The sequence below is a fragment of the Etheostoma spectabile genome, unplaced genomic scaffold (genome assembly GCF_008692095.1).
Source record: "Etheostoma spectabile isolate EspeVRDwgs_2016 unplaced genomic scaffold, UIUC_Espe_1.0 scaffold00019178, whole genome shotgun sequence".
NCBI classification, from domain to species: Eukaryota; Metazoa; Chordata; class Actinopteri; order Perciformes; family Percidae; genus Etheostoma; species Etheostoma spectabile.
This window is the reverse complement of record NW_022604723.1, coordinates 1-18576: the sequence shown is the minus strand read 5'-3', so window position 1 is coordinate 18576 and position 18576 is coordinate 1. Positions and strand designations below refer to the sequence as shown.

General features: G+C 41.0%; 7 non-coding genes across 7 annotated transcripts; 2 read left to right on the top strand and 5 right to left on the bottom strand.

The window, feature by feature from the left end:
- Positions 1-4376: 4376 nt before the first annotated feature.
- trnal-cag (transfer RNA leucine (anticodon CAG)) lies at positions 4377-4459 on the bottom strand. Its single transcript has one exon. It is a non-coding gene; the product is annotated as a tRNA-Leu (tRNA).
- A 3234-nt stretch (positions 4460-7693) lies between these two features.
- On the bottom strand, positions 7694-7765 carry trnag-ucc (transfer RNA glycine (anticodon UCC)). Its single transcript has one exon. It is a non-coding gene; the product is annotated as a tRNA-Gly (tRNA).
- A 3076-nt stretch (positions 7766-10841) lies between these two features.
- On the bottom strand, positions 10842-10957 carry LOC116683978 (U5 spliceosomal RNA). Its single transcript, XR_004330739.1, has one exon. It is a non-coding gene; the product is annotated as a U5 spliceosomal RNA (small nuclear RNA).
- Positions 10958-12990: 2033 nt separating this feature from the next.
- trnaq-cug (transfer RNA glutamine (anticodon CUG)) lies at positions 12991-13062 on the top strand. Its single transcript has one exon. It is a non-coding gene; the product is annotated as a tRNA-Gln (tRNA).
- Positions 13063-13363: 301 nt separating this feature from the next.
- Positions 13364-13435, top strand: trnae-uuc (transfer RNA glutamic acid (anticodon UUC)). The gene has a single exon. It is a non-coding gene; the product is annotated as a tRNA-Glu (tRNA).
- A 2757-nt stretch (positions 13436-16192) lies between these two features.
- Positions 16193-16264, bottom strand: trnaq-cug (transfer RNA glutamine (anticodon CUG)). Its single transcript has one exon. It is a non-coding gene; the product is annotated as a tRNA-Gln (tRNA).
- A 2177-nt stretch (positions 16265-18441) lies between these two features.
- trnag-ucc (transfer RNA glycine (anticodon UCC)) lies at positions 18442-18513 on the bottom strand. Its single transcript has one exon. It is a non-coding gene; the product is annotated as a tRNA-Gly (tRNA).
- Between the last annotated feature and the right edge of the window lie 63 nt (positions 18514-18576).

Genomic DNA, 18576 nt, shown 5'->3' with positions numbered 1-18576 from the left:
GTCATAATATAGTATGTCAAAAATTCATAAAAAGTCATGGTATAGTATGTCAAATTCATAAAACGTCATAGTTTAGTAGTCGAAAATTTCATAAAAAGTCATAGGATAGTATGTCGACAAAACATAAAAAGTCATATTCACTTCCTTAAAAGTATGTTGAAATATTCCTAAAATTGTAAAAGCAAGAAAATAAATGTCGGTTATGCCGAAATAATGTTGGTTGTCTCTAAACAAGCCTTTCGTTGACAGCAGGACTCAAACCTGCGTCCATCGCCTTAACCACTCGGCCACGACAACCTGAAAAGCAGCATTTTACTCTTTGCACAAATGTTCATAAACTTTTCAATTGGTTATTAGTAGTTACCAGACACGGGCAAAGTGCAAAAATAGTAGTGCACTGCTGTTCTGTAATCCTCGTGGAGGCGCTTGATTGATTGACATGCCCCTTAATTGTACCATAACGATATCCATGTTTTTATCAAATCGGTTTGGCAAGTAAGCTTTCTGGTTACTTCTTGACAAATAAAGCAAGTAACCAACCCAATGAAAACTACTGCAACGGCAGGGAATAGAACCCAGGTCCAACTGCTTGGAAGGCAGCTGTGCCACCACTATACCACCATCACTGACAATGCAGCATGTGTCCCTTTTACAGTTCATTGTCCGTCTGGATTTATTTGATAAAAAAAGCTTGCAAAACATCAACCCTGTGGTCTACAGTCAAGATATGAACATCATTTTTTTAGGACAAACTGGGTATTAGAAGATTTGGGCTGCAGTGAGGTCACTTGAATGGTAACGGTTGTAGGACCTTAAAGACAAATAAAACGGAGCATGAATCTCACAGACATGTATTGATATCACAGACAGAGCAGTAAAACCTAAGCCATTTTCCTCTCTAAAACACTTCTCATATGTCTTGGGAGTCACACTGTGAAGAAATAATCATTATAACATATACAGTTGACAAATACATACATTTTTTCAAAGAAAGTCCAGACGCTTTTGCCCTCATGACATTTACTTATGCCATTACTTATAATAATACCACAGCACACACCAGCGATGCTACACAAACATTTGTGTGTCTAAAACAGTTCTCCTATATATGCAAAAATAACTATAAACATTATAACTCATATAAAGCACATACTATTTACAATTCTTCAAATAAGGCCCAAATATATCCCAAATCTCAAACCAGTGGGTCCATGTCCTCTATAAAACGGTAGATATCATTTTGTTTCCGCTATAGCATCTTATATCGCATACTAGACTAGTGTGACCATAGTGTGAACTAGGAAGATTGATCTCTTTAGGACTCCATACTCTTTTGTGACGTTGTCTCCCATATATGGGCATATTACTTCCTTCTCTTCCGTAAACAGAGGGCAGACACGGAGCCCGGAGCTAGTGGCATAAATAAGCAAAACGCGATGAATTATAGACATAAAGTGGATAAATCGTGGTGTGACGATATGGATTTAATGCTCAATGACCCCGAAGGCACAGGTTCCAGGCTGGATAAAATCACCTGTAGAGGCTAGAAAGACCCAGAAGAGACCTCCGTAAACGCTAACTTGTTAGCTTTTAGCTGCAATTTTTGGTAAGTCTATCATTTATGGTTATTAAATGATTAAACTATGAATCAGAGGTGCTGTTTTTGCTCGTGCACGAGTCTCTCGGGTTCAGAGGGTGAAGACTACAAACTGACTATGTGACAGATGGTATCTGTCATGTCCTGCCTTCTGAAGCTCTAGCCAGGAGCCATTCCTCGCCTAAAACAATATGAGTCATTCCAGAAATGAAAAGAAAACTCACATCTACAAAGATAAATTGGATAGATGTGACTCCCTGATGGTCTAGTGGCTAGGATTTGGTGCTCTCACTGCTGCGGTACGGGTTCAATTCCTGGTCAGGGAATGGTCAGGACTTGACAGATTCACGTGTAATATTTGAAAGAGCAAGTTCTTAGACTGGTTTTTGGTTGATTTACATTTTATCAAATTCTTCCTCATTAGTTTAACACTAATGTATGTTTTTTGGATTTAAGTCCAAATTTTGACATTTTAGTGCAATGCAAAGGTGCATAACAGATTGCTTTCTACATACCTGGAGCGATGCAAGCAGGGGTGGCCAACTAGTCAAGGAACAGCAAGAGACTTGGTATTTAAATGTACATGTTTTTACAGTCTCTATTTTACTGTATTTATTACTTGTATTGTAGTATATTTATTTTATTATGCTCCGGTTTTATGGGTGTTGTTACGGCGGGTATGGGCCATGTAGTTTCCATTTTTATAGATGAAATTAACTTGACATGAAATTAAGTTTACTCTTCAGCAGGTGGAGACATTTCACTTCAGACACTTGCAGCAACAGATGCTTTGTCAAACATCAACAGACTTAATGCTTATTCACATATGACAAGGTAAAATCGTTTTTGCATTCCATCACCCCTTTAAGATCACTTTCCAAAAGATGATTTTTTCAATTCCTCTTTTTAGTCAACTTCAGCAAGACAGGTGCTTTAACCACTAAGCTACAGTGCCTCCTAGAGGTTTGTGTGTCATGCAAGAATACAATGAGCTAGTGACCAGGGTTCCAACCATCCATCCATCTTTGTCAAGCAGCTCCAGCAGGGGACCCTAAACTTCCCTTTTCCAAGCAACTGGGGGATCCTGAGGCGTTCCCCGGCCAGGTTAGAGATATAATCCCTCCACCTAGTCCTGGGTCTTCCCCGAGACCTACTCCCAGCTGGACGTGCCTGGACCACCTCCCTAGGGAGGCCCCCAGGAGGCATCTAGACCTGGACACCAGCTCATTTTTGTTTTGCAGCACATCCAGCTGCTAGAGCTTCTCAACAAGCTGAAGAGCTCCATGTTGGAGGGAACAGTGGACGGCAGAAGGCATTGTTGTGGTCGTAGTTGTTGCTCAACAATTCATGCTAGGCCCTGAAGCGTCCTCCCCAGTCTGGTTCAAACGGTTGTTAAAGCGAAAAGCAATACATTACTTTATTTGCGTTACTTTTGTAACACGTTACTCCCAATACTAACAGTCAGTATACTTTATGTTTATCTTATTTAAGGTAAAAGAGAAATTAAGACTTAACATTACGCCTACTAATGGAGGTGCTGTGGCTTAGTTGGTGAAAGTGCCTGTTTAGTAAACAGGAGGTCCTGGGTTCAAATCTCAGCAACACCTTGTTGTTGCAGAGATTACCTATGATTGCATCCCATCATCATGTCCACCCAATGCCTCTGCTACCCGTTAAAAGGATCGCTTTGCATTCAGTCTTGTAATCACCATAAGAATTAGGGATCACTGAAATTTGAACATGTGCATTAGAACTGATTGTTGAATGGTCTATCATGGCGGTTTTCCACTGCGTGGTATCGACTCGACTCTACTCGCCTTTTGGGGTTTCCATTATGAAAAAAGTCCCTGGGACCTGCGACCAGGTACTTTTTTTAGTACTACCTCAGTCGAGGTTCCAAGCGAGCTGAGGCGATTCCAAAAGGTGACGTGAAAACCTGCAGACCGCTGGTTGGTCGGAGGAATCGTCACTGACTGTGTTTTTAGCAAACAAGAGTGCAGAGTGTGTGTCCAGAACAAACGGGACATTGAAAAAAAAATCTAGCCAGACACCGACAGATTATCTACTCTCTGCACTATTCTCACTTTTCAACTGTTCACTATTAGGGGCTTTTAGGGGCTTTATGTCGTTTCCATATTGTACACCGTTACTTTAAAAAAACAAGAAAATAATCAAAGAATTTTTTTATTTTATTCTCTCTGTATCTCTTACTTACTCACTCACAGACACAAAGACAGACACGCTCACACATACCTGGTGTGAAAAGAAAAAGAAAAAAAAAAAAAATTATCACACTGATCATAGAAAAATTTAAAGTTAAAAAAAGAAAGTTATAATGAGTATGAAAACTCTTTTTCATTACATTTTACTTAAAAATTGCAACCGCATTGTTGTATTTATTGTTGCAGAACTTTTTCTGTATATAGTTCGTTTGTTACCATGACAACACCACTGATCTGAAGCTCAATGCTGATGATCAATAAATTGCATGCTTAAAATAACATAATGGTTTAAGCCCCGCCCATTTCAAGACAACCCGTCCCACTTCTGGGTTAAATTTGCCCACTTCCGGGTTAGGCCCTTGCCCAGTCCGAGTACAGATACGGATACAGATAATTCATGTGGTAAACCGATACAGATACAGATAATGCTGTACTCGCTTATCCCTAGTTGACAATAATGATGCTCACAAAACACTGTAGTTGCAATTGCGTTTCATGTCCTCTTAAATACAAAGAACTGCTAAGTTCAGACATTAGTTCCAAATGAAAACAATTGTTGTCAGAAGTGGGATTTGAACCCACGCCTCCAGTGGAGACTGCGACCTGAACGCAGCGCCTTGGACCGCTCGGCCATCCTGACTGATCCAACAAGTACCCAGCAGGGCCTGTCTCAAAATTATAATTTAATATAGTAAATTAAACATGTCATGATATAGTAGGTTCTCAGTCATCCATGTCATAGTTAACAAGGGAAGGTTTCTCAACTGTCAGTCCAAATATATGGGTGTTCATGGAGACATGGAAGAAAGTCACCAGGGTGGCAATGTGCTTGACAATGGCAATACATTGCACGGGATGTGAAGGGAATGTGCAATACAGGCCAAATCCTATGGTGGGAATCTATATCCACTAATGTTTCTGTCAACAATGTCCACCTGAATCCAGAAATGTCCCTGCCAGATGGGAAATAGACTGACAATGGGGTCAACATTGTGCAATTATCTTCAAATGTCCAACTGAGTCCACAAATATACCTGTCAGATGGGAAATAAACTGATAACTGTCTTTATGGTCTAAATATGTCAAATATTGCCATGCTATTACCCCAAAAGATCCCAACTAGGCCAAGGGCAACTGGACTTGGTAAAGGTTCTCCGCAGAAGTTTTGTCTCTCATCCAAGAGACTTCTTTAGTTATTTTTTCACACAGAAAGGGTTGGACACAGTGCCCACTCCCCCACCCATATCTGACAATTGAAGCTGTGGGGAAAGGGGGGTTCCAAAGCTAATAGACCATTCAACAAGCAATTCTGATGCACTATACCGACCCATTCAGGATGAGTACTGTAAACTATGACTGCAGCAACACAGTTAAAATTTCAGTGATACCTAATTTTTTATGGTGATTACCAGACTGAATGCAAAGTGTGTATCCCCCATGTAACTCAAAGCTATCACTTCCAGTCAATACTGTCAAATATGGAGCTCCTTCAAGTTATATTAACAACCAGGTGACTGGTGGTCTGGTCTCTCCCTCTTCCCCAGATAACATTCTCTCTGAGTTCCATTCCACATGCACTGAAATCCTAGACTCTATTGCCCCTTATCAGATTAAAGCTGTTAAACCTAAGGCGGACCCCTGGCTAAATGACACCACAAGGGCCCTTAGGCAACACTGCAGACAAGCTGAACAAAGATGGAAAGACAATCTACATGTGACACTGGGTGTATTAAGGGACAGTCTATCACATACCAGAATGCTGTGAAGGTGGTGAAGATGCAGCATCTCTCTTCTGTCATAGCTAGCAATTGCCACGAACCTAGATTGTTATTTAATACTATTAACTCCGTCATAAATCCATGCACCTCTGCTCCAACAGATGTTCAATTAGTACATGTGAGAAATGTCTTAATTATTTTATTGACAAAGTAGCATCTATCTGGGAAATTACCAGTGCTAATTTTAAGGTATTGTATCTGCTTCTCCTACACACTCAGCTGTGTTTGAGGAATTTAAGCCTGTGTTGAGGTTGTACAACACATGAAACCTGCCAACTGTCCCTTAGACGTTGTCCCAGCCAGAATGGTGAAGGAGGTTTTTAATAGCACCATTGGGGCGAGTCTTCTTACTCTTTTTAAGTTAATTGCTAAGCCTGTACTTTGTTACTTTTACTTGAGTAAAGAAGTTAAATCAGTACTTCTACTTTTACCAGAGTATTTGTTAACACAATTATATGTACTTCTACTTGAGTATGGCCAGTGAGTACTTTTGCCATCTCTGATGGTGTTGGTATGCAGGTCACTTGATGTAATACAAGCAAATACATAAGGCCCCACCCAACAGTTTTGTGATAATGGCGTGCAACTGTATGTCAATGATCAAGCTTGTTGCTGTGACCAAGAAACCACCAGCACAATGACTGATACATCATCAGTTCCGGAATTTTCTTGGATGCCAAATATTTGAATTCAAAGTCAGAATCCAAGTGACATGTAAGAACAATACAATGCACGTCCAGCTTCTACATTTCCGCATGAGTCAGCTTCCCCAATTTCTAAGGAGTAAACAGAAAATAGCCTGATAAGCATACATGTGCAGCTCAACTCAAAAAGCCATAAAACAAATGCTTGTGGCTTAAAGATCGAGCTCCCGCTCATAACCATCAAACAGGCGCAGTCTCTGTGGCGCAATAGGTCAGCGCAGTCGGCTGTTAACCGAAAGGATGGTGGTTCAAGTCCACCCAGGGAGTTTGTAGCTAACAAAGAAGCCAAAGAGGAAAGGAATGCCAGACCTGTTATGTTTTTAGGGAGCAGATTTACAGCTATACACTTTGTGGCTCACACAGTGGCTAACCTTTGTTGCCATCAAAGATGCTATTTGGACCTCCAGAAACTTGCTGGTAAGAAACCACAAGCAGATCCCCCCGTGGCTGTGATCAGGATGGCTGCAGTATCTAAGTAGTATGTGTTTTATGATTGTACTTTTGTTTTTGAATGGTACATGAACATATTTTAAAGAGTGGGTTTATATGCTGCGAATTTTGGCAAATTGTTTTGATCACTTGAGGTATTTCAATGAAGTCTTTGGTCTTTGACAGTTACCTTGCAATCTAAAACTGTATATCCTATTGTCTCTAGAACAATAGTTGGCAGTTGGAGGAGTAATGGCTCTTTACAGTGAATATGCAAAAGAAGATGTTCACAAATTTAGCCCAGGTAAATGCTCAGCCCATATTCACACAGACCTAAACCTACTCACTTAATGCTGGTTACAATATTCTAATAATCAACAATGCCAGAGAAAAATGAAAAAGTGTGATAATTTTTTTTTAATAAAGTATTAGCATTTTTTAATAAAGTTATGGCTTTTTACTTGCAAAGGTTTTTTTTCCATAACATTAACAAGCATACCGTTAGTTACGGCCCCTGTGTCTGTCACGATGTGGAGAGTTGGTACTCGCAGGTAGTGTGGCCGAGTGGTCTAAGGCGCTGGAGGCGTGGGTTCAAATCCCACCACTGCCATTTGCAAATGTTACATTGCTGGAAGGTAACCAATGTGGTCTCTTACAGCTGTGTCATTTGGCCTGAACTTGGTGAAGTAACTAGAATCATCCATCAATCACCTTGCTGAGATTGTTCCTTGTTAACCTGAGGTTGAACGATTGGTGAAACCTTCCTTTCCAGCACTTTGGAGTAGAAAATCAACAAATAATTGTGATAATTAATCGTGATCTCCATATTGATCAAAGTAATTGTCGTTATCATTTTGGCCATAATCATGCAGCTCAAAGAGATTTTATCAAACCAGGTTGTGCAAGTAACCTTTCTGCTGACTTCTTGTAAAAAAGAAAGTACCACAACCCAAAAACAGTTACTGCGATGGCTGGGAATCGAACCCAGGTCAACTGCTTGGAAGGCAGCTATGCTCACCACTATACCACCATCGCTGGGCAATGCGTTGTTCACTTCAAATCTTGTACTACATCTGGGCATTGAGACTCAAAGTGTGCTCTATCACTGAGCTACAGCCCCTGATGAGTCAGAAAGTCCCTCCAGGGGGTCCTGTGTTTCCACATTCACAAGAATGGGAAGTATGTGCTAACTCCCTTCGATAGCTCAGTTGGTAGAGCGGAGGACTGTAGACGCATAAAGCTGAAATCCTTAGGTTACTGGTTCAAATCCGGCTCGAAGGATCTGTTTTTTCCAAAGTTTCCTTTAGGGGATCAATAAAGTATTTCTGATTCTGATGTAGAGATGGACAGACGACCCAAAAGAATAATATTTCTTGCCGGGAGGTAACAAGAAACAAAAAAAAGAGTTGCGGTAGACAGAGTTAAGCCCTGACAAAACAGAGAACTACAGACAAAAGTTGTGGAATAGTGCCAAGTGTGACCAGAAGAATTGAAAAAAACAACCATTTACTTTAAGGTTTGTACTATAAAGTACAAAAGTGGATGTGGCCTAAATGCTGGAATAGCGCCACCTATCGAATGATGTGCCAAATTTTAAACTTGGCCATTCCTCGTTAGTATAATGGACAGTATCTCCGCCTGTCACAATACTACAAGGACTCAAGGTAGTCCCGGAGAACGCGTTGGACTACTCATGAGGGAAAGTGGCCCTTGGCTCAGCCTGTGTTCAGCGTGGGAGAAGAACTCTTGATCCTAAAAGGGAATATTGTCAAGCGATGGAAAGAGCACATCTCCTGGACATGAACAACACGTCTCAAGGCGCAGCAGTGTGTCAAGTCTGGGCACCTTAGAATTCCTTTTATTGTCTTTGCAGATAATGTGGTTCTGTTGATCCACAGCGCCTTCTGGGGTGACTCATGAGAGGAAAGCGGGCCTTGGCTCAGGCTGTGTTCAGCATGGCTAAGACCCTAAATCAGGCTTTCAGTACCTATGGGATAATACAATATTGTTCACGAAGGCACAAGTGAGATTTTTATGATGTGATGTGCCATTGGTTTGCTACCAACGCTAAGGTTGCCTTTCATTGTCGGCAGGATTTGGACCTTCGTGGGGAGACCCCAATGGATTTCTAGTCCAGTGCCTTAAATACTCGACCACAAAAACCCAAAAAGTGGTGATAAACCAACTACTTGGAAGGTAGCTATGCTCACTACTACACCACCATCACTAGACAATGTGATATTCACTGCAAATCTTGCAACCCATCTGGGCATTGAGACTGATTTTTGCATTAATTAACATAAATGCAAGGAGGTCACGACATCCCACAACACTGTGCTATACAAATTTGCACAAATCCTTTTCAACTGCTGAGTAAAGCAGGACATGGGTAAAGTGCACAGAGTTGTTAGACACTAGAGATGAGCCGGATACTCGGCAGAAACGAGTATCCGGTACGGATAAAGCACTTTTGCCAAATACAAGAATAATACGAGTACTACGAGTCCATATCTGTGCTCGGATTGTTAAAAAATCTGACTGACGTGTAGCTGACTGTGTCTGCGTTCTGTGATAGGCTAGTCACAGCACCCCTCCCCTACACTATTCTATGATAGGCTAGTCACAGCACCCCTCCCCTACACTATTCTGTGATAGGCTAGTCACAGTACCCCTCCCCTACACACAAAAAGATTCCTTGTGTTGTCATGGAAATACTTTTCTAATCAGCAATAAATACAACAATTTCTGTTCAACCCGTATCTATTGCATGCTTAAAATAACATACTGTTTAAAGCCCCGCCGGTTTCCAGACAACCCAACCCACCTGCGGGTTAAACCCTGTCCACTTCCGGGTTAGGCCCCAGTCCGAGTACAGATACAGATACAGATAATGCTGTACTCGCTCATCCCTACCAGGTACTTTAAGATCAAAGGGTAAGATCTGTAAATGTCTCTGATAAATTGCAATTCTATTCTCCTACACAGTATTATATTTTTATGTTAACAATACATTGCAGTTCTAGTGTTATTTGTGGTCGGTTCTGCTTTTATTTTGAAATGTTTTACGCTATGATGTTTGACGCTACACTTCCGGTCATACTCTCTTCACAATGTGTTGCTCACGCATCGTCAGAGCGGTAAAAACTTGTAAATTATTAATCATTCATCCATTTGAATTTTGTAAAGAAAAGGTTCGCATTGTGATTACTTTATTATTCTTGTTGTTTGCACATGGTATTTCTAAGAGCTCCAACTGTGAGAATGTGTCAAGCTAGAGAGCATGCAAGTTAATGGAGGGAAACTTGTTGATTAGCGCCCTCGGAGAGCGGAATAAGGTCATAAGAAGTCATCAGTTGGGACTGTGCCTCGAGGAATGGGGGTATTAGTATGACTAGGAGGGTTGATTCATTTAGACTAACATATTCTCCATCACCAGCCAGGTTTCAGTAAAACAAAAACAAATCAATATCATAATCTGATATTAATTCATTCATCATCTTGCTCAAGGTTAGGATTAAAGACACAGTTACTTTAACATCAGAGGGTAAGGTCTTCAATCTTCTGAGGTATGATCCCATCCAGAACCGTGCCATAGCTGCAGTCTTAGGATTTCTGGATGGGGCCGTGGCTGCTGTTATGTGTATAGCTGTAAATCTGCTCCCTAAAAACAATAACAGGTCCGGCACTCCTTTTCCTCCTTTGTCCTTTGGCTTCTTCATCACTCTTCTTTGTACTCGTTCCCACTTGGGCCTTTACAGGAAATAAAGATGGCTTGTTCCAGGTCTAAAATCATTTTCTGGGTGGGATAAAACAGAGCTGATGAGTAAAGCAAAGGTAAAATCACTGCCTTGATGATTAAAACCATTGCTTCTAGTGTTAGTCCTCTAAGTCTCCAGTATCCTACTCTCTGACTAACTTCCTTACTGTGTCTGGCCAATTTGTTTCCCACACCCTTCCCAATGAAATTTTTTTGATCGGTCCTGGTCACAGTCCGGGGGAGTCCTGTCGTCTCAGTCGCTGTCCACGGCCCATGAAAATCATCTTGCTTCTATTATTTAGCTGCTGTTAAGACTCTGAGTCTAGTTAAGGATAGTTCAAAGAAGTACAAAAGACTCGGCCAAACAGCAAAGCCCCCCCAAAATAGTTTCAACTCATCAGCGTTCCCCTCCAAGGAAGTCTTTAGTAAAAGGCAAAAGTCTTGTGCATTATGAAGAGAAACCAGAGTGAGTACAGCCGTCTGATCGAGAGCAGCCGAAAACCCTAGTCGACCCAGTCCAAAGCATCGCGGTAAGCCTCACTGGGTGTCCAAACTAAAATGATAAGAGGCAACTTTGTAGACTCCTTACTGATGTTTATATCTGTACTCACAATGCCCTTTTTTAAAACACCAGCCAATCACAAGTGTTACATGTGAATAATCAAGGTGTGAGTAATCAGGAAGCTCACATAAGAGATAGTTGCAAGATCTACCAAATGTTTAACTTTACAACCCGTGAGCTGTTGGTACCTTGGTTGCTGCGGGTTCCCAAACCTTGCCTCAAAATGTGAGTCACACATCTTCCCGCCCCTGAGTATTAAGTGTAGAGCAGAGTGGCGCAGCGGAAGCGTGCTGGGCCCATAACCCAGAGGTCGATGGATCAAAACCATCCTCTGCTAATTGTATCAGCATTACTTCTATTTCCTGTGTGTTAATGTTTAACGAAGCATCTGTTGCTGCATCTATCTGAAGTGAAATGTCTCCACCTGCTGAAAAATAAACTTAATCGCATGTCAATTATATTTCATCCACAAATATGCAAACTACAGTGCTCATACCTGCTGTAACACCCATAAAAACTGGAGCGTAATACAATAAATATGCTACATTTAAAGTGCTTGTAGTGCTATCTGATAGTCTGAGGTATAAAAGGGACACTGTTTAGTTTGTGTCAAATGCGCTCTACCAGTAAACAACATTCCCTGAAGATTTTCAGATTTTTTTTACTTTTTTCCAAGATAGACTAAGACTTATCTTTATTTATCCTTTGGGATGACTCACCGCAAAGAAATTGAAATATTACGGAATAAAAGAAGAAACCATGGTAAAACATGTAATGTTAATGTTGTATATGGCTTCAAAACCTGTAAATGCAACAGCAGTGGCTGGAAATCAAACCTGGGCAAAATGCTTGCACTGCTACAATATAAATCATAGTCGAAAAGTAACACACCTGTTGCCTTTCTGCTGCTTTCTGCTCTGTTGATAAACTTTTTAATTTGTTAGTAGTAGTTACCAGACACGGGCAAAGTGCAAAAAAGTGCACTGCCTGTGTCTGTGGTTCCTCCTGGAGGCAGCTTGATTAATTGATATGCTCCCTTATTTGTACCATAACAGAGATCTAATATTTTATCAAATCTGGTTGGGCAAGTAACCTTTCTGGTTACTTCTTGACAAATAAAGCAAGTAACCACACAACGAAAACTACTGCGATGGCTGGGAATCAAACACAGGTCAACTGCTTGGAAGGTAGCTATGCTCTCCACCATACCACCATCGCTTGACAATGCAGCGTTCACTGAAAATCTTGTAACACATCTGGGCATTGAGACTCAAAATGGGCTCTATCACTGAGCTACAGCCCCTGAAGATTTTCAGATGTTTTTGACTTTTTTGTGAGATCACGGAATAAGAGAAGAAACCTTGGGGGAATATGTAATGTTTATGTTGTATATGGCTTCAAAACCTGTTAGTGGCTGGAAATCAAACCATGGCAAAATGCTTGCACTGGTATTGTATAATTCAAAGTTAAATAGTAACATCACTCAAAGAAAGCTACTGCGTTATGCTCACCACAATACGACCATCACTGGACAATTCAATGTTGACTGCAAATCTTGCAACACATCTGGTCATTGAGACTGATTTTTGCATTAATTACCACAAACACAAGGAGGTCACTACAACCCACAACACTGCAATACAAATTTGCTCAAATCCTTCTCAATTGCTGAGTAAAGCAGGACATGGGTTAAGTGCAGAGTTGGTAGACACTTGTTAAGTTAATCATCAACATTATTGACTTTTAATTCCTGCTTCATTATTTAATTTTCTCTTTCAGAGTAAGAGCTCTGGGACAATAACACTTGTATAACACTTGTTTGAGATGTCGGGGATTAATTTTTGCTTTTTAATCTGCGTTGTGATTGTTGTGTGCCTTCAATATCACACATGTGGATATTATGAAAGAAACTGCCAAGCAAACACTAACAACACTTTTAAAGGTTCCATGGTGTAATGGTTAGCACTCTGGACTCTGAATCCAGCGATCTGAGTTCAAATCTCAGTGGAACCTGTTTTTAAGCCACAGCACAGGTGAAAAAGATCAACCTTTCAACTTTCCACATCTAGTTTAAAGTGAGCTTACAGGTTCAAAATGGAGCTCAACACGGAGGAGGATTCCTCCCTAACGGCCGCTCTGCTCCGCTCCGTGCCCCCGCTGTCCGGTAATAGTTAAAGCAGATAAAAACCTAAAGAACACTCAAAAGCTTCAAGATAAAACTTACTTAAGAAGCCTCTTCACGTTCAAGAGAAGCCCTGTTTCCAGCCAGACTATGAATTGATTCATGAAATCCCTGTTGTTGTTATGTATTCAGTCCAATATGGTCTAGCGGTTAGGATTCCTGGTTTTCACCCAGGTGGCCCGGGTTCAACTCCCGGTATAGGAGTCGGAATCTACCTGATGAAGGTCTGCAGCAAGGTCTGTTAGATCTGTGTCATTGGTCCTGGGGCCTGTTGCACGAAAGTAGAATAAAGATATCCAGGATAAGTGAAAAAGCGCAGCTTGACTTAGTGTGACCTGCTCATCGCGGCTTAATCGGTTGCACGTTTGCCGAGCCAAGATAAACAGGTGGAGCTATGTCAAGCCAGGGGTAGATAGCCAGGATAAGTGCACGTTCACGGCTTTCTCAAATAGACCACGTTATCGATCACAGATTTACTGATGCAGAGATGAGAAGACGCATGCGCCAAATGTTTCACCCAATGAGCAGCATCTTCTAATGGAAATAACGAGGAGGGGAAGAATATGGAAAAAGGGAAATACGGCTCTTATCACGGAGAAAAAAGCCCCAACATAGCGGACCCGACTGAATGTGTGGGGGTTTAAAAATATCTACTTTGCCTCAAAAGTGAGCGGAGGAACCAATGTTCCTCGGAAATGGACCCTACGGACTTTAGGCTTAATATCAAACCCTTATTCACAACGCGAGAACATGTTTTACAACCATGCACAAATCTCTATAAGCTATATCTAATTCTTTGTACAATTAATGTTCATACAGAACAATCAGAAAGGGACAACACTAGAAAAAAAGTAAATGACTTCAATACACGCTGTGAACATATATGTAAAACATATTCATGTTTTTTTATTCTTCTGACAAGTGACCGCACCAAAATAAAAGATTAAGAAGCATTGTGGTGTTCCCAGTGTGATGAATGTAACTACACTATTATATACGTACTGTATATAGGCCACGTTATTAGTCGGTGATGTGAGACTTATTGAGAAGGTTATGAAACCAATGTAAGCTATAACAAAACACAATAGGCCCACTTATTAAGGAGTAACACAAACTACCCTTCATTAGAGAAGGACAAGCAACAAGAAAATGAAATCATGAATGTATTGGTCTCTGACCCGTCTGCCATTAATATCATCTGGGAACATCGGTACATTAATATCGTTACACTTAATCTCCGGAGCGCGTCCTGTAGAAACCTGAAGCTGAGACCTCGGACGCTGCGCCGCTCATCTCTACTTTTACAGAGAGAGTGGACACTGACGCGACTCGCAAGTCTGCTGGCAGGCATTACCAGGCACCGGGCACCAGGCACCGGGCAGCGGCCGCCACAGGCCACCGGGCAGCGGCCGCACGCCAGGCAGCCTCGACACTACCGTCCCACCGGGAAAAGTCCCACTCCGCATCAGGGTGCCAGTGCAACCATTTCTGACCATCTAAACAGCTGTAGTAGGGTTTAAATCAAACTCGCAAAAACAAAAGTGACAAGTAGGCTAATGCATGTTAATAAAAATAAAGCAGAACACATGCAGAAGAGACGCAATAACTGTTAAACACGTTTATTTCGGATCAGACGGCAGCTGATTTGACACATGAGACTCCAGGATTAATCTTAGCCTGGCTGTTAGCCTGCTCTGGACCAGGCTAGCCGCAAAGAATAAATCTCCATGGTTACTTGGCTGGGCTTAATTCAATCTGGTTTCGTGCAACCGAGTCCAAGCTAAATTCATCCAGGATAACTTGAATATCCCGGTTTAATCCCTTATCCTAGTTTCGTGCAACAGGCCCCTGTATTAAATAAGAGCTGTATTGACCCTGTGCCCGGATATGCATTTCCCCAAACCTAGCCTATATAATGACAATATAGACATAATATATGTTTCTATGATCAAACATTGTAGAACTTTAACTAGACATGGTGGTGGAGGAAAGGTGAAAACCTGAATCCTGACTGCCAGACCCCACTTCTTGCAGCGTTTTATCAACAAGTGATGTATATATTTATGTGCCCTGTTCCTGGCATATTTAGGGATGTATTCATAAAATCACTGTTATTATTCAACGTGTCAGTCCCATATGGTCTAGCAGTCTGGATTCTGCATAAATAACCTTTACACACATTCTTAAGGAGTCCTCTGGAGACTACAATCAGTAGATCTGTGAAAGCTTTCAGTTAGTTTGATTTTACATTCAATTGGCCTAAGTGGTGTCCAAAAGGTCTTGGTTGCTGCTCTTAAAGACTTTTAATAGTAAGGAAAACCCTGGTTTTCACCCAGGTGGCCCTGGTTCAACTATGGGAATTTTTATTTAGCTGGTGAAAGTCTGCAGAAAGATCTGTACGATCTCCTACATTGGTCCTCTATTAAATCAGAGCTGTAGTTACGTATGTAAAAAGGCAAAAAAGTGGAAGATTAACTCAAGAAGTGTTTAATAAAGATGAGCAAGTACAGCTGTATCTGTATCTGTTAACCATACAAATTATCTGTATCTGTATCTGGCGGGGCCAATCCCATTTCTTTGTCTTACCCCTACCCCTTGCCCCTTACCCCTACCCTTGGCCCTTGAAACCAAGGGGTAAGGGGTAGGGGTGAAAACATACCCTATGAAATGGGACACCACTTGGTTATATCAACGTACAGTATTGATCACAAACTTCCAAGATGCCGTCTTTGTCTGTTGATTGTGTGGGTTTTGACAACAGTGGCATATGCATGTATATATTTATATATTTAATAGTTATTTTATGTTCACTTTGGTGGTGCAGAGGCAGATGTTCTTATCTGTATAGTACTTAGGTCTGTTTGCAATCTGTATACACATGTATCATGTATACATACATATACAGCCTGTCTACATGGTGTGTTGTATACATACTGTGTACCTGTGCTGTGGCTTAAAAACAGGTTCCACTGAGATTTGAACTCAGATCACTGGATTCAGAGTCCAGAGTGCTAACCATTACACCATGGAACCTTAAAAAGTGTTGCTAGTGTTTGCTTTGCAGTTTCTTTCATAATTTCCACATGTGTGCTATTGAAGGCACACAAAAATCACAACAAATCCGAGAGCATACAGGGGATGTAGCTCAGTGGTAGAGCGCATGCTTTGCATGTATGAGGATCTGGGTTTGATCCCTGGCATCTCCAGCTAGTGTTGTTGCACTGACTGTTGAAGAGCTCTTATTCTAAAAATGGAAATAATGCAGCAGGAATTAAAAAACAATAAAGTGGATGTTAAACTTAACAAGTGTCTACAAACTCTGCACTTCACCCATGTCCTGCTTTACTCAACAAGTGAGAAGGATTTGATCATTTTTGTATAGCACAGTGTTGTGGGTTGTAGTGACCTTGTGTTCGTGGTAATTAATGCAAAAATCTGTCTCAATGACCAGATGTGTTGCAAGATTTGCAGCAAATAGTGCATTGCCTTCCAAGCAGTTGACCGGTGTTGGATTCCCAGCCATCGCAGTAACTTTCTTTGAGTGATGTTAGTATTGAACTTTTCATTTATACCATTTATACAATACCAGTGCAAGCATTTTGCCATGGTTTGATTTCCAGCCACCACCAGGTTTTGAATCCATATATAACATTAACATTACATGTTCCACCCAGGTTTCTTCTCTTATTCCGTGATCTCACAAAAAAGTAAAAAAAAATCTGAAAAACTTCCGGGGATGTAGCTCAGTGATAAAGCCCATTTTGAGTCTCAATGCCCAGATGTGTTACAAGGTTTCCAGTGACTATTGTGCTATCCAGTGATGGTGGTATAGTGGTGAGCATGGCTTCCTTCCAAGCAGTTGACCTGGGATAGATTTCCAGCCATCGCAGTAGTTTTCATTGTGTGGTTGCTTGCTTTATTTGTGAAGATTAGCCAGAAAGGTCACTCGCCCAACCCAATTTGATAAAATATTAGATCTCTGATATGGTCCAAATAAGGGAGCATATCAATCAATTAAGCTGCCTCCACGAGGATACACAGACACAGGCAGCGCACTACGATTTGAAAATTGCCCGTGTCTGGTAACTACTTGCAACCAATTGAAAAGTTTATGAACATTTGTGCAAACAGGTATACTTCGAGGCCTTTTCAGGTTGTTGTGGCCGAGTGGTTGCAAATTGCAGGTGTCACTTCATGAACAATATTGTGTTATCTCATAGGTACTGGAAGCCACCCGTCTCCTCCAATGATAGCATTTATTTTCAGTCTGTGTTATAAGATTTGCAGTGATCGTTGTGTTGTCCAGCAGAAAGGCAACAGGTGTGTTACTTTTCGACTATGATTTATATCGTAGCAGTGCAAGCATTTTGCCCAGGTTTGATTTCAAGCCACCACAGTTACAGTTACAGGTTTTGAAGCCATATACAACATTAACATTACATGTTTTACCCAGGTTTCTTCTTTAATTCAGTGATATTTCCATTTCCTTGCGGGAGTCTTCTCAAAAGGATTAATAAAGATAAGTCTAAGTCTATCTTAGAAAAAAGTAAAAAAAATCTGAAACTCTTCAGGGGATGTAGCTCAGGGGTAGAGTGCATGCTTTGCATGGTTTTTTTTACTCAATTAATGCTGGTTACAATATTCTAAATCAGTGCCAGAGAAAAATGACAAAGTGTGATAACATTTTTTAATAAAGTATTGGCAGTTTTTAATAAAGTATTGGCTTTTTCCTTGCAAAGGTTTTTTTTCCAATAACATTAACAAGCATACTATTAGTTACAGTGCCTGTGTTTGTCACGATGGGGAGAGGTGATACCTGCAAGTAGAGTGGCCGAGTGGTGTGGGGCTCTAGTCTCTCTAGAGGCGTGGGTTCAAATCCCACCACTGCCATTTGCATATATTACATAACTGGAAGCCAACAAATGTGATGTCTTAGAGCTGTGTCATTTGGGATGGACTTGGTGAAGTAACTAGAATCATCCATCAATCACCTTGCTGAGATTGTTCCTTGTTAACCTGAGGTTCAACGATTGGTGAAACCTTCAGCACTTAGGAGTAGAAAATCAACAAATAATTGTTATCTCCATACTGATCAAAGATCTAAGAGAGATCTTGAGAGATTTAATATTTAATCAAACCCTTTTGGGCAAGTAACATTTCTGTTGACTTCTTGTTAAATAAAGCAAGTAACATCACTCAATGAAAACTACTGCAATGGCTGGGAATCGAACCCAGGTCAACTGCTTGGAAGGCAGCTATGCTCACCACTATACCACCATTGCTGGACAATGTTCATTTCAAATCTTGTAACACACATTCATCTACCTTGTTGCCTTTCGATAGCT